Source organism: Numida meleagris, chromosome 4 (genome assembly GCF_002078875.1).
Source record: "Numida meleagris isolate 19003 breed g44 Domestic line chromosome 4, NumMel1.0, whole genome shotgun sequence".
In the NCBI taxonomy this organism is placed as follows: domain Eukaryota; kingdom Metazoa; phylum Chordata; class Aves; order Galliformes; family Numididae; genus Numida; species Numida meleagris.
The window spans coordinates 14,368,597-14,380,360 of record NC_034412.1 but is presented as its reverse complement, the minus strand read 5'-3'; the positions used below and the strand labels follow the sequence as shown (position 1 = coordinate 14,380,360).

At 41.8% G+C, this 11,764-nt stretch overlaps 1 long non-coding RNA gene across 1 annotated transcript; it reads right to left on the bottom strand.

The window, feature by feature from the left end:
• On the bottom strand, positions 859-11,192 carry LOC110398942. The gene is made up of 2 exons (XR_002438762.1): positions 11,131-11,192; positions 859-1,348 (listed from the first exon to the last, which is right to left on the bottom strand). It is a non-coding gene; the product is annotated as an uncharacterized LOC110398942 (long non-coding RNA).

Below are 11,764 nucleotides of genomic sequence, written 5' to 3'. Positions count from 1 at the left end.
CTGCCATTCAGGGCCAGATTCTCTTGCAGTCCTCGTTTGCCTTACCAACACTCAATCATTTCACCCTGGAGGACTCCAGAAGTGGCATCAGCACATCACCCAGCCTTTGGTCGGGTTGGATCCTTCCAGCCTGCCAGCGAACACACTGGGGCAGTAGATCCTGGAGTGGCAAAAGCTGCACATTCTCCAGCCATTGTTTTGGTGACGTTACCCCCGGGCATGGACTCCCTGCCTGCACTGCCTCCTGTTGCTCTTTTGTTCAAGAGGAAACTTGTCATTTAGAGGCTGATTATTAGTTTTCTTTTCTCTCCCCTCCCAAGTCCCCCCTTAACTGGATCATCACCAGTTTTAGAAGAGTTGCCCCTTTCTAAAGAAAACAAAACAGAATAAACAACCCCTTCCCAGTCCCTGTCAGAGCTTTCTTCTTTTCACCAACATCCATTTTCTCCCAAGCAAAATGAAAGGACAGAGAGAGAAAGACAGCTTCTTCCCTCTCCCTACAATGAAACAACAAAGAGCACAAACAAAATTAAAATTAGGCATTTAAGCTGATTTTCACCACTTAACTTTTGACATGTTTTTTTGCAAATTTCCTTCAAGTCCCCTCTGAAGATTGCCAATGAAACACACTGCATCAAGTGGTGTTCCTAAGCCTTTTTGCACTTCTGTGAAACAACGCACGTGTTGTTTGAGGCAGCAAAGGCACCTTTCTGCTGACCATAAAGCTGGGAGGTTGTGACAGAACAAAGTAACTGTCCTTTTTGGGAGAGATCAAGAGTGAAATCCATAATTTTTCAACTTTATCTAACTCTGAAAATATTTGGGGTCTGAGAATCCAAATTCAGTCCACAAAAGGCCTTCCAGGTGGGTGATTTATTTGAAATTAAAGCCATTGCCCAAAAGTTCTGTTCTATCTTATGTCTGTAGCATCAGTTCAGTTCTATTGTCTTGCTTTCAGAAGTAATTGTTTTTCTCCACAGAAATATATTTTTCTTCCAGTAAGTCCACATCATATTCATCATCTGGAATTTATTGGGAGCACTGCACTGGGCTGAGTTTGCAGCTGCTCCAAATCATAACTGATGTGCTTAGAACAGACCTGCAAAATGCTCGGCAGGCAAGGGTGGGACCGCCTGTCCAGCACGGCTCCTCCTTCATCGTGCTCCAGAGACTTTGCTGATCTCCACTTCATTTTCAGGTGTAATTCAAAATGGCATTTTTGATCCACAAAGCCATTCATGGTTTAAGAGCTTGTATTTCTTCAAGACTGTTTCTCCCTTTCAACATCATGTTTCACCTGGCAGCCAAGATTGGCTGCAGTTGCCTGAGATGAATACCAATGTTGACTCTGTAAAATACAGGAGAGTTTCTGGAATGACAGGCTGCTCTCCTTGGATATACAGCATAGGAGCAATGGAAAGATGGGGAGTATCTCATTTCATAGAGGACAAAAGAAAGAAGGACATTTTTTCATTTGGAAAAAATACTCAATTTTTTTGTAAATAACATCCAAAAAATGGAACAACTTCCCTGCATTCTTGTAAAATTACTAAGAAATGAGTGTATGATTTATGTCCATGTTTGCATTGTGGTTTACACCCACAGTAGTATCATTTCCTTAGAAGCTATTAAGTACTTTAATTGTACAATTTAGATTTTGAGTTGATTTGGAAAATCTGGGGGGAAAAAGATGACATATACAAATACGGGATGTTACCAGAACAGGAGATTGCATAAATCAAAGCTTAATTTTGGGAAGCAGAATAGTAGGATCTTGTGTAATATCTTAAATACAACCCAAAGCACATAGTAGTGTTAGGCAGGTGGCTGCACATTTCTTCACAGAGACATGTTCCCTAGGCCTAGAAGAAACCTTCTGCTCTGATCTACATGTATTTCATGAGAAGAGAGTATGCCTCCATGGCTTTGCAAAATGCCCAGCTTCTCCTGGGATTAATTTCTGATTTACTAGCCTACATGACTGAGGCAAGACGCAAAAGTTGTTACAGTACACTCAAGGGATTCCTCCTGTATAACCTCCAGTGTTCTGCTGCCTCCAACCAAAATACCCTTCTAAGGAGCACCCAGGCTTCTCCACCTGCCCTCATTTCCTCTGCTCCTTGCCAACTTCCCATATACTCATTCCAAGGTTTCCCATCTTTCTTTACTGATGTGGCAGCCAACCAAGAGTATTTTTCTTGACTTACCCATATTAACTGCTTTGGGCTTAATTTAACTGGTTGTGTTACAGTATATACAGTACTGCCAATGGTTTTACTGCAGCTTCCCTAAAGAAGGAAGGTCTTCATCGCTCCATCTTCTTATCATAAAAGGAAATGTTCGTTGCTTACATCTGTGAGGAAGTGCTGACTAGATGACTTGAAAGCATTTCAGAAACATAGGACAAATGGAAAATTAGGAGTTTTCTCTTTTTTTTCCCCACCAAAATACCTTTAAAATCAAATGTTATGCTCAATATGTTGGCAACAAGGTGTCACATTACCTTTTTTATGTTTAGGACTGGCAAAGCTGCCCACTGCCTTCTTGTGCTGGCTTCAACATCCCATGTTTTTGCAATAAGCTATATTCGTTGCGATAGTTTCAGTTACGTGAAGTTGGCTCACTAAAGATAACTGAATTGAAGAAAACACCATTTTTTCCTCTTAGACGAGACTTGAGTGGAAAGGGATTGTGAACACTTAGTGCTACATACAGCAAGGGAGTAGGAAACCGTCTGCTCCACCGCTGCCGGCTTCCCTGAGCCTAGGGACGTGAGAGATGCCCCAGGCTCCCCAGCAGCAGTTGCTAAGGAAACATTTTAGGGAACCTTTTTCATAAATTCATAGTAATCTCCATTTCTCAAATGTCAAGGCTAATGACTCACCCTTTGATTGCAAATGGGATTTACTACCACAGAATTGCTGGCAGCCTTCAAAGCTAAATTGTATTTGTCAGCATTTGAAGACTTTTAGTACGTTGGTTACCACTGCTCCCCTTGAGTGAGCGGAAAATGTAGATACATGAATATCTGGCAGAATTCCCTCAGAAATACTTCAACTCTTCTTCCTATGTTTCCACTTAGGAAAGAAGATGGGGTCTCGTGTTTCAGGGGCTGGCTGCAGTGGGAACCCCCACAGTGGAGCCATCACCGTTAGGGCTCAAAGGAAGGCAGTGCCACCACACTGTCCTGGGGAGCAGGGACAAACAGGAGGCACACAACCCGCCTTCTCCTGTGGTGGTCAGTTCAGCTGGACAGCAGCTGAACATGTCCATGGATTCCCTGCAAGTTACATATGAATCAATGTATTAGCATTCAAGGCTGTCGTCTGATTAACCCTTCCTCAACCTAACAAAGCAGGTCTACCACTCACGTGTTTGGGAATAGCACCTACAACCAGAACAGTAACTGATGCTCCATTACTTCACAGTATTCTTGCCAAGCTTGCAAATACACCCTGAGATTTTCTTTAAAGTACGTGATGAGACCAGACTTTAAGGACAATACCAATTGCTTTGATGGCAATACATATTTAGAAGAAGATCCTCTCCTGAGTAATGCAGACCTCATTGCAGATGGATCTATTGCTAAGTTAAAAGTTTAAAGGCTGGAATACAGTTTAAAGAGTGGATACTTTTAAGCACCTGGATCTTTAAAAGCACATAGATCCACAATTCTGAGGACTCTCTAACTGTAAAGTTTTTGTAAGTCATTTATATAAATGTGAATTGTTTACATAAATGTATATTATAAACCAATTTGAGTACTGGTTTTTATTGTACTTAATTTTCCATTTACTATAAGATTCACAAATGTAATTTAATTGATTAAAATTGCAATTTATGTCCCTGTGGCTCATGGAAAACCCTTCTCCCTGGACATGCTGATGATGGATGTGCAGACAATAACACTGCTGAGACCAGAAATGTTGATGTATGTAGCATTACATACACAATGTGTTCCACAACACAATAGCAGTATGAGCCCACTTAAGAATATGTGTTTAAAACAGGTGGAAATGACTGCAGAGGCACATTTACACATAACTGAGTTACTTCCAGGTCACTCTGAACACTATTTTTGAAAACAGGTAGGTGGAGAAAAACACTCATCCAACTTCTGCTTTCCTTGTCTATGAAAAATGTATCCTTCAGCTATATTTTTTACCGATCTGCCTGGAGACAATTTTATTTTCCTGTTGTGTCTGGCTACCGGATTTCAGAGTTCAGATCTGTTCATTTTTCTGCTAGTGTATTCAGCCAAATTGCCAGAAAATACATGTCCTTCCCCTAGATCCTGGTGCTGGGAGAAGGCTCCACTGTTGAATCAGTTTTGCTTCAAGTGTGAAGAGAGGAGTCGCTGCTTCTGAGATGGTGACACTGATACTTCTGAGGCCATTTTCCTTGTTCCACTTATTGGCTTCTAATTCTATAATATCTCATAGGATTTTACTTTTGCTAAGACTGTAAAATGCAGTACTGCAAGTTCAGAAGTGGTTTTAGTTAGTTCCCCTCTTTCTTGGTTTCCAGCTGACAGTATCTAAGATGATAGCCAAAAAATACATTTAGCTCAGAAAACGTCTCCAAAACTTGACTGAAAACATGTGGCCTCAAAATGTAGGAGAAAAATGAACAAACATCTGCGTTGTTATACTATTTACCAAATGCTGAAATTAAAGTCCAGTTCATACAATATTTTCTACAACCAAATAGTTTTCCTGTTCTTAGGCAATTTAGTAAGAGAAAGAAATCATTATTTCAGTCACATCGCACCTTCTTATTCACCTAATGATTATTGACATCATTCCACAACAAAAAAATGCTGTACACAGCTTGAAGGTTCTTGTTTCTTCTAGTTTTAGACTGATCACTACCTGTAGCTCTTTCACCCAGCTGCCTTATTTCATCCAAAGTAAACTGCCATGTGTGTCATGGTATCTCGGAAACACAGGCTGATCCTAAATGGCATCAGCTCCGGTATTTGTAAATACTGAGGAGAGACGTGCTCCCTCAGAAGCAGCACGGTTTCATGGGGCTGGCTGGTGTGATTGTGCTTTTAACCTTTTAAAAGACTCAGGCTGTTAGTTCCCTTAGAAAATGGAGACACTGTTTCTGGGAGGTTATGACCGATTTTATTCCCGTGTCTGAAATGCAGAGGGCTCTGGTGCATTCTGTAATTCAAATAAAGTTTTATTGTTTCCTGAAATGCAGCAACTATTAGAAAAAAACATCTAGGTAGATTAACACTTTGCTGTCTTTCTTATCAGGCACTAACAACTTGTTTTACAAGCACGGTAGATATGTTCCTAATGCTCCCTGTTCCATTGAAGTAGGGAATTTCCCCTAATTTTGGCAAATGATACGCTGAGAAAAATGTCACTTTACTTGCTACACAGCCATAAATCTGCTTTGTAAATCTTGCACTTTTTGGGAAGCTTACTGCTAAAAGTTTTGCTTCAGAAGCACATTTAAGGGGTTTAGATTTAATAAGGTTAAAAACCATCTAAGCATTTTGAGTCTGCAAAGAAATAATATATCTGTAGCGTCCCTTGCGATAGATTAGAGACCGGGCTTGGTTGCAGTAATGAATATAAATGGGATTCTTTATTAAAGCCACTGGACACAGGCAGGGCTGCAGCGCTGCTCTCCAGCTCCCAGGCTAACTGCACACAACCTATGCTTTCTAATAGTACACACAGGTCTGCCCGAAGTCCTGGCCTAGATCTAGCACTCTTGGAAGGGATTGCCAACCTCCACAAAAACTGGCTGCCTAAAACCCTCAGCAGTAAGAACAACCTCCAGAGCAGTGGCTGCCAATGCTTGCAAAGTCCCTAAATTTCCACACATGTGAGTTGAACAAAGACTGTTGATTCTGAGACCTAGAATAGACATATAATCTGCACAAAGAAAAATCTATTTTCCTTGCACAATTGTGGATAGAAAGATCTGGGATGTGGAAGCATAGATTATTTTTAAAGGCTTCTTTAATTACAATACATGTAAACATATGGCAGAGAGAGGCAGCTACCACTTCATATGCCGTGGCCAGCCTTACAGGCTCACACTAAGTGCTTTGTTCCCCATGGAGGACAGACAGGAGAGCTGGTGACTGTTGATGGTCACACTGTAGTGAGGCCAGAGCAAGCTCGAGACATAGGTGTAGGTAACCTCAGATATCTGCTGTGCTTGGGCTGGGACAGACGATTCTGGTTGCACTCATCTAGGGGTGCTCACACACAACCTGCCTCCCTGCTCTAGGGCTCCGCCACCCCTGGGGCACTAAGCTTGGAGGTTTCAACCTCCTTTGAAACGCATTCGTGTTGCTGTTGTTAGGCTTTGCCATTCCTTGTTTTCCAGGAAGTAAGGAAGAACCCTTTCACTGCTCCTGACTCACACAGTGCAAGCCACCTGGTGCAGCCCAAGCAATGACTGCTAGAAGCTTTTATATCCCTCAGAAAACACCACTAAAGTCAAACACATTCTGCTCAGCTTTGGAAACTTCTGAGAAGAGCTGGGGCATTTTTTTTAGTCTGTGCCACAGTTTCTCCCAACAGGACCATGCCCTTCCATATCAGTGTGCATAGACACACCAACACACCCAGCCACCTCCCCAGAACCGACCCCAGACCCCACTCAGGCTCCTCCTCAGTGAGCAGGAGGAAGCTGCATAGGTGCAGGCTCTCAGGATATCCAGAGGTGAAAGGGTGACACCACTTTCTGATTTGAAGAGCTAACTTGAGGAAAGCCTATGATCACATCCGTGAGCCACATGTACTGAGTGAGCATTGCACATGTTAGTGTATTAAACATATGTGGTTCTCATTTCCTATGAGAAAGGAATACAGTTTTCAAGCATCAGGGTGCATGGTTATTTCAAGTTCATGGTAAACGTGGATTAAGGGCACTAAAAGATTCCCATGGTCCAGTGACTATGTATACCTGCAACACCTAGTTTTTACTTTAAAGTTTCCTGTCATCTTTAAAGTGTCTGCCTTGCCACAATCATATGGGACCAGGGTTCATTTTAAAGGCTCTTAGAAATGGCCAGGGCAACAGGAACAATAACAGCATCCTTTCAGGAAAATACAGGAAATCTTTTCAGCCAGATGTACTGCAGCACTGGGGCCACCATGGAAGTCTCACAGTTGAAGAATCCTCACAACAGCTTCTAGGCAAAAACCAAAGGGATCATCACATCTTCCAACACTTCGTCTTGCATTAGAAATAATTCGTGCTCAAGGAAGAAAAGAGCCAATAAAATGTTCAAGCTTCATTCCTCTATTGGCTTTTTGTTGCCTGATGTTATTAATAAGAATTTACAACCTTATTTACAGTGTAAGCTTTTAGCATGGACTATTCTTGTATGTGAATTTTTAAAGTCCCAAATTTAACAAAATCTTTTAAGAATCAGTGGAGTGCTGCCTGGGGACAATTTAAAACATTGAAGCAGACCTCCTTATTTTTGTGTGAGAGGAATTAGGGTGTCTGTGCACATTATGACTGGGGTCTTGGTATGAAGATACGGGGTTTGCATGTTGCAAACACTGCTTGTAACAAGGTGCAGAGCAAAGGGCGAGCTGTCAGCCATCTTGAAGCAGACCTCCTGGATGGGCTTTTAGATGCCAGTTGGATGGATGGGGTGCTGGAGGGACACTACAGCATTTCATTGTCACAAAGTTGTGGCATAATCAGTGTTACTTATCTAACAGAGAGACTGAAGAGGTGGAAAACATTCATAAGCCTTCCTCTACTGATACAGTCTTGAGTATTTGTAGGGTTATCCTGCCAAACAAACAAGCAGTCAAAATCTGAGCTTCCCAAATTAAAGAATACACATTAAAATGTTGGCCAGAGGCTTCCGATTTGTATATTCCCATCTCCCCCTTCCTTTTTCTTTCCTCTCCAGTATCAGTACTCCATTGAGTTGGAAATGCATAAATGTTACATGTAAGATGCAGCCTTACTGTTGCATCTTTATTCAACATCAACTTCCAGATGGGAACTATTTTTCATGGTTCATAAAGCCAAATCCAGCTGCTACATTTGGACCTACATAAGGAATCCACATTTTATTGCCTTAGCAGTGCGTATAAAACAATTGCTGTTGTTTCTTTAGTACTGGTGCACCTCACATTTCTCAATACATTTTAGATATTTAAATTTTTAAAACTGTATTTTATAGTTGCTCATTCAGCTGTGCACCATGACAAGATCCCTTTTTTTTTAAACAACATTTTCTAGATATCTAACATAACTGAAAGAAAAATGATCTCGGACAAACAGCATTCAGTATAGCAGCCATCTATTCGGTTACTTACTGAGTGTTCAGACAATTTCCTATGTAAACCACAATGATATTAAATACTTCTGGAATCTTTATTAACAGACAGGAAGTGCAAACTCAGGAGCCTTTCCCCTCCCCCTGTGTTAATCTGACTCTTTGATAGTCATGTGTTAGGAATAACCATGGAGTTTCTCTGAATGCAGAATATTCCCACAGCTAAGAGAAATTAACCCTTGTGAAGTCTCAAAAGAGGGAGTGGAGTCCATGTGTTCACAGAGAGAAAAAGAAATCATTCAGAGGAAGTTTGTACCAGCAGCAGGTCTACACAACGTTGCCAGCTATTATATTCAGGCATAATTCATTTGCATTTTAGATGGGATTGTCAAAGCAACTACAGCACATCCATTGCAGAGAAGAATTACCCAGCCTTGCAGAATTAGCCATCTTTATGCCTTTATCCCTCACCACGATGGGAAACGCTCTGCATTCACTGAGCCAGCCATGTGTGCCTGGGCTTTTCCCGTCAACTCCTAACTAGCAGATAGCAGTCCCTTTGCTAGAAAGCAAACAACTCTCCCTCCTCCCCCCCCAACAAGCAGTGAGGTGGGGCAGAGAGAGTTAATGCATGAGTATGACAGGGAAGCAAGTTTGCTGTGAATTGGGAAGCACAAACTATAGTAATCCCCACCCTGCTGAGTGGCTTCCCCAGAGGTCTGATACAGTGCCAAAGCCTCTTACGCATACTGAGACAAAGCTTATTTCCAGCAGAATTCAGCTCCTGAAGCCACCATACTGCTTCCTGACAGCCTCCAATTGCACTGCCTCTGTATTTGTGTTTCCTGCTGTTTATATTTACTTGTTCCCAGAGCCACAACAGCTACAAAACAAATAGTTGCTGTTTGTAGGGCTCTATAACAACACAGGTAAAGCGCTCTGCTTCCTTTTTAGTTTTACTAAGATTGTGCAAATAGGCTTTTAATACCTCAGAGAGATTAATTTGGTAATTATAAACCAGTTTAGAAACACATGCTAAACAATTGGTCATATAATCAGCATCCTTTTTTCAGAGCATTAGCATGGCTGAGGCAAAAGGTTTTTAAACTGTAAGGTACACACAAACACTCCCTTGACTATATCGCTATTATTTCACCATTCCACTGAGACATGAGCTTAAAATATTACTTTTTTGTTTGTCAAGTCCCTGTGGATACTCTCCAGATCTGTGCTCCTGTCTATTTGGCTCTCTGTACAGCTATTGTGATGGTGTCTGATTTGGGTAATGGAGATCTTGCTTGATATACTTATTTAAAGGATCAGCTTAAGCATCCTTAAGAGCCATCAATTCTCTTAATTAACTGCAGAGAAATGATTAACACTATAAATACGGAATTGATCACAAAAAAATTATAGTACAGAGATTTCATGCAAGTTGTTCAACAAATATTTAAGACATTAAATATGATAAATCTGGTCTTGGGCAGAGTACTCCTAAATACTCAAGTGATTTATGCATCTCAAACAATTCCTACCACAAATCACTAGGGCTGTCTAAATGGAGCTGGGAGGTGCTTTTCAGGTAGACAAAGTTACTTTTTCAAAATAAAAACCTCCTCTAGGAGCACATCCAGCACTGCACTTACACTAAAGAAAACAGAAGTGTTTCAAAGCATTTTATTCTAGCCTTGTCTAGAAAGAACATTTTCATTTCAAAAAAGTGCTATTTAAAATTCATTTTCTTCCATGCACATCTATGTCATTTAAATAATGCAGAAGTTCCTTTTAGTAGAAAATTAAAAAAAAAAAGATCTTTATCCAGGCCAGAATACGGGCCTCCAAGCCTTTCCTTTCAGAAATACCAACCAGGAGACGTATCTGGTTGTTCCCCATCCTTCAGTGCTTGTCCATGAACTGAATTAAAAGCTGAGGCAACAAATCCAACGAGACAGTAATATCTGAGATTTGTTCACATCCACAAACCAATACTTTCAGAGCTCATGCATGTAGCATCAAAAAAGATGCTATTTGTTGTTTTTTATTTTATTTTCTATAATGTCACAAGCCTTCCTGTCTCCCCTTCCTCCGGTCTCAAGGAGGAGAGTTACGGAAATAACATCTCCTCAGCTCATTTCTCAAGAATTCTGCACCCTGGTCCACAAGAAATGCAATGCCAAATCCACCCACATACAAGTGAGACATCCTGGAGCACCACTTTTGGAAAGGATGTTGGAGAGACAACAGTGTCGCTGCCTTCACAGCAAGAGCTAGATCCACCTACAGAGGCCTAACTTCCATCCCTGAGGAGTCCTTCTGAACTTCACCCAGCCTCAGCTGCACATTTGTTCTTCCCTAGGGATTTCTTGTTGCCAATACGGGCTAGGAGACCATAGCAGGAAGCAGCCTCCCTGCAGGCAGCTACACATGCACATGGGCTCTCAGGGCCTGCTCACAGCCTGCTTGGCCATCACCAGCAGAAAATGCAGAACCACAGGAAAGGCCACACAGGTGGAAGGGACCTCAGTAACAACCAGAAGCTCCAGGGATAGCAACACTCTAACTAGTATGAAATGAAAATTAGGTCATATGAGAAACTCTCCAATCTCAGCCTACAATAGCGATAGATCTCCATAGAAGCACCTAAGAGTTTTCGACATACAGTAAGACTACCATCAGAAAGTGCAGAAGTAAGGCTCCCTGTGCTAATCAACCTCTCAGCAGCTAACACACTGTGAGCAGAAGGTTGTGCTGCTGGTCTTGAAAGCAGCAAAACTGGCTATGATAAGTTCTTTGCAACGCCAAACAAAGCATCATTAGAAACAATAGTTATCATATACAAGAAAAAATTGACTCACCCAACCTGTGACCAAGTCTATAGCTACAAAACACTCCTTCCCATGAGGCAGCCTTCATCCAGGAGACATGCCCTCCTCAGAGGCTAGCCCTTAAATGAGCCCAGGGAGGGGTGGGCCCTGAGTCCACCTCTTCTGGTCAGGTGGGAAGCACAGGTGGATTGCTTGCACCTGTGCTTCCTGGGCCAGCCACCCCCTTCACCAGGTGCTCAATTATTAGTTCAGGCCATGACCTAACAGTTCACTTACACAGGTGTTGGGGATTGCTCTCTGTAATGCTTTCTTTTGTCTGTGGTGCCTGGTATCATGACAGTGGGGATGTCCAAGGAGGACAAGAAGCAGCAATGGGGTGCAGAAACAGTGGTACAATGCCTTTCAGTCCTCCCTGAAACCGAGGTGTTCAAGAATTGATTTTTTGATTGGATCCTCGGGCTTGTTATAATTTTAGATATGAGACCAATCTAATTTTTATAGAGATGTGTAATCCGCCATTTCAACACGCTAATTGAAATAGGCTGACATGCAGCTATGTGCCCTATGAGTCTTCCAAAGCACATATCTTGGCACTTTCCACTAGAGGGTAAATGACATGACTAGAAACCATACTAGAGCCTCTGTGTTTACAGGGCTCTGCTTC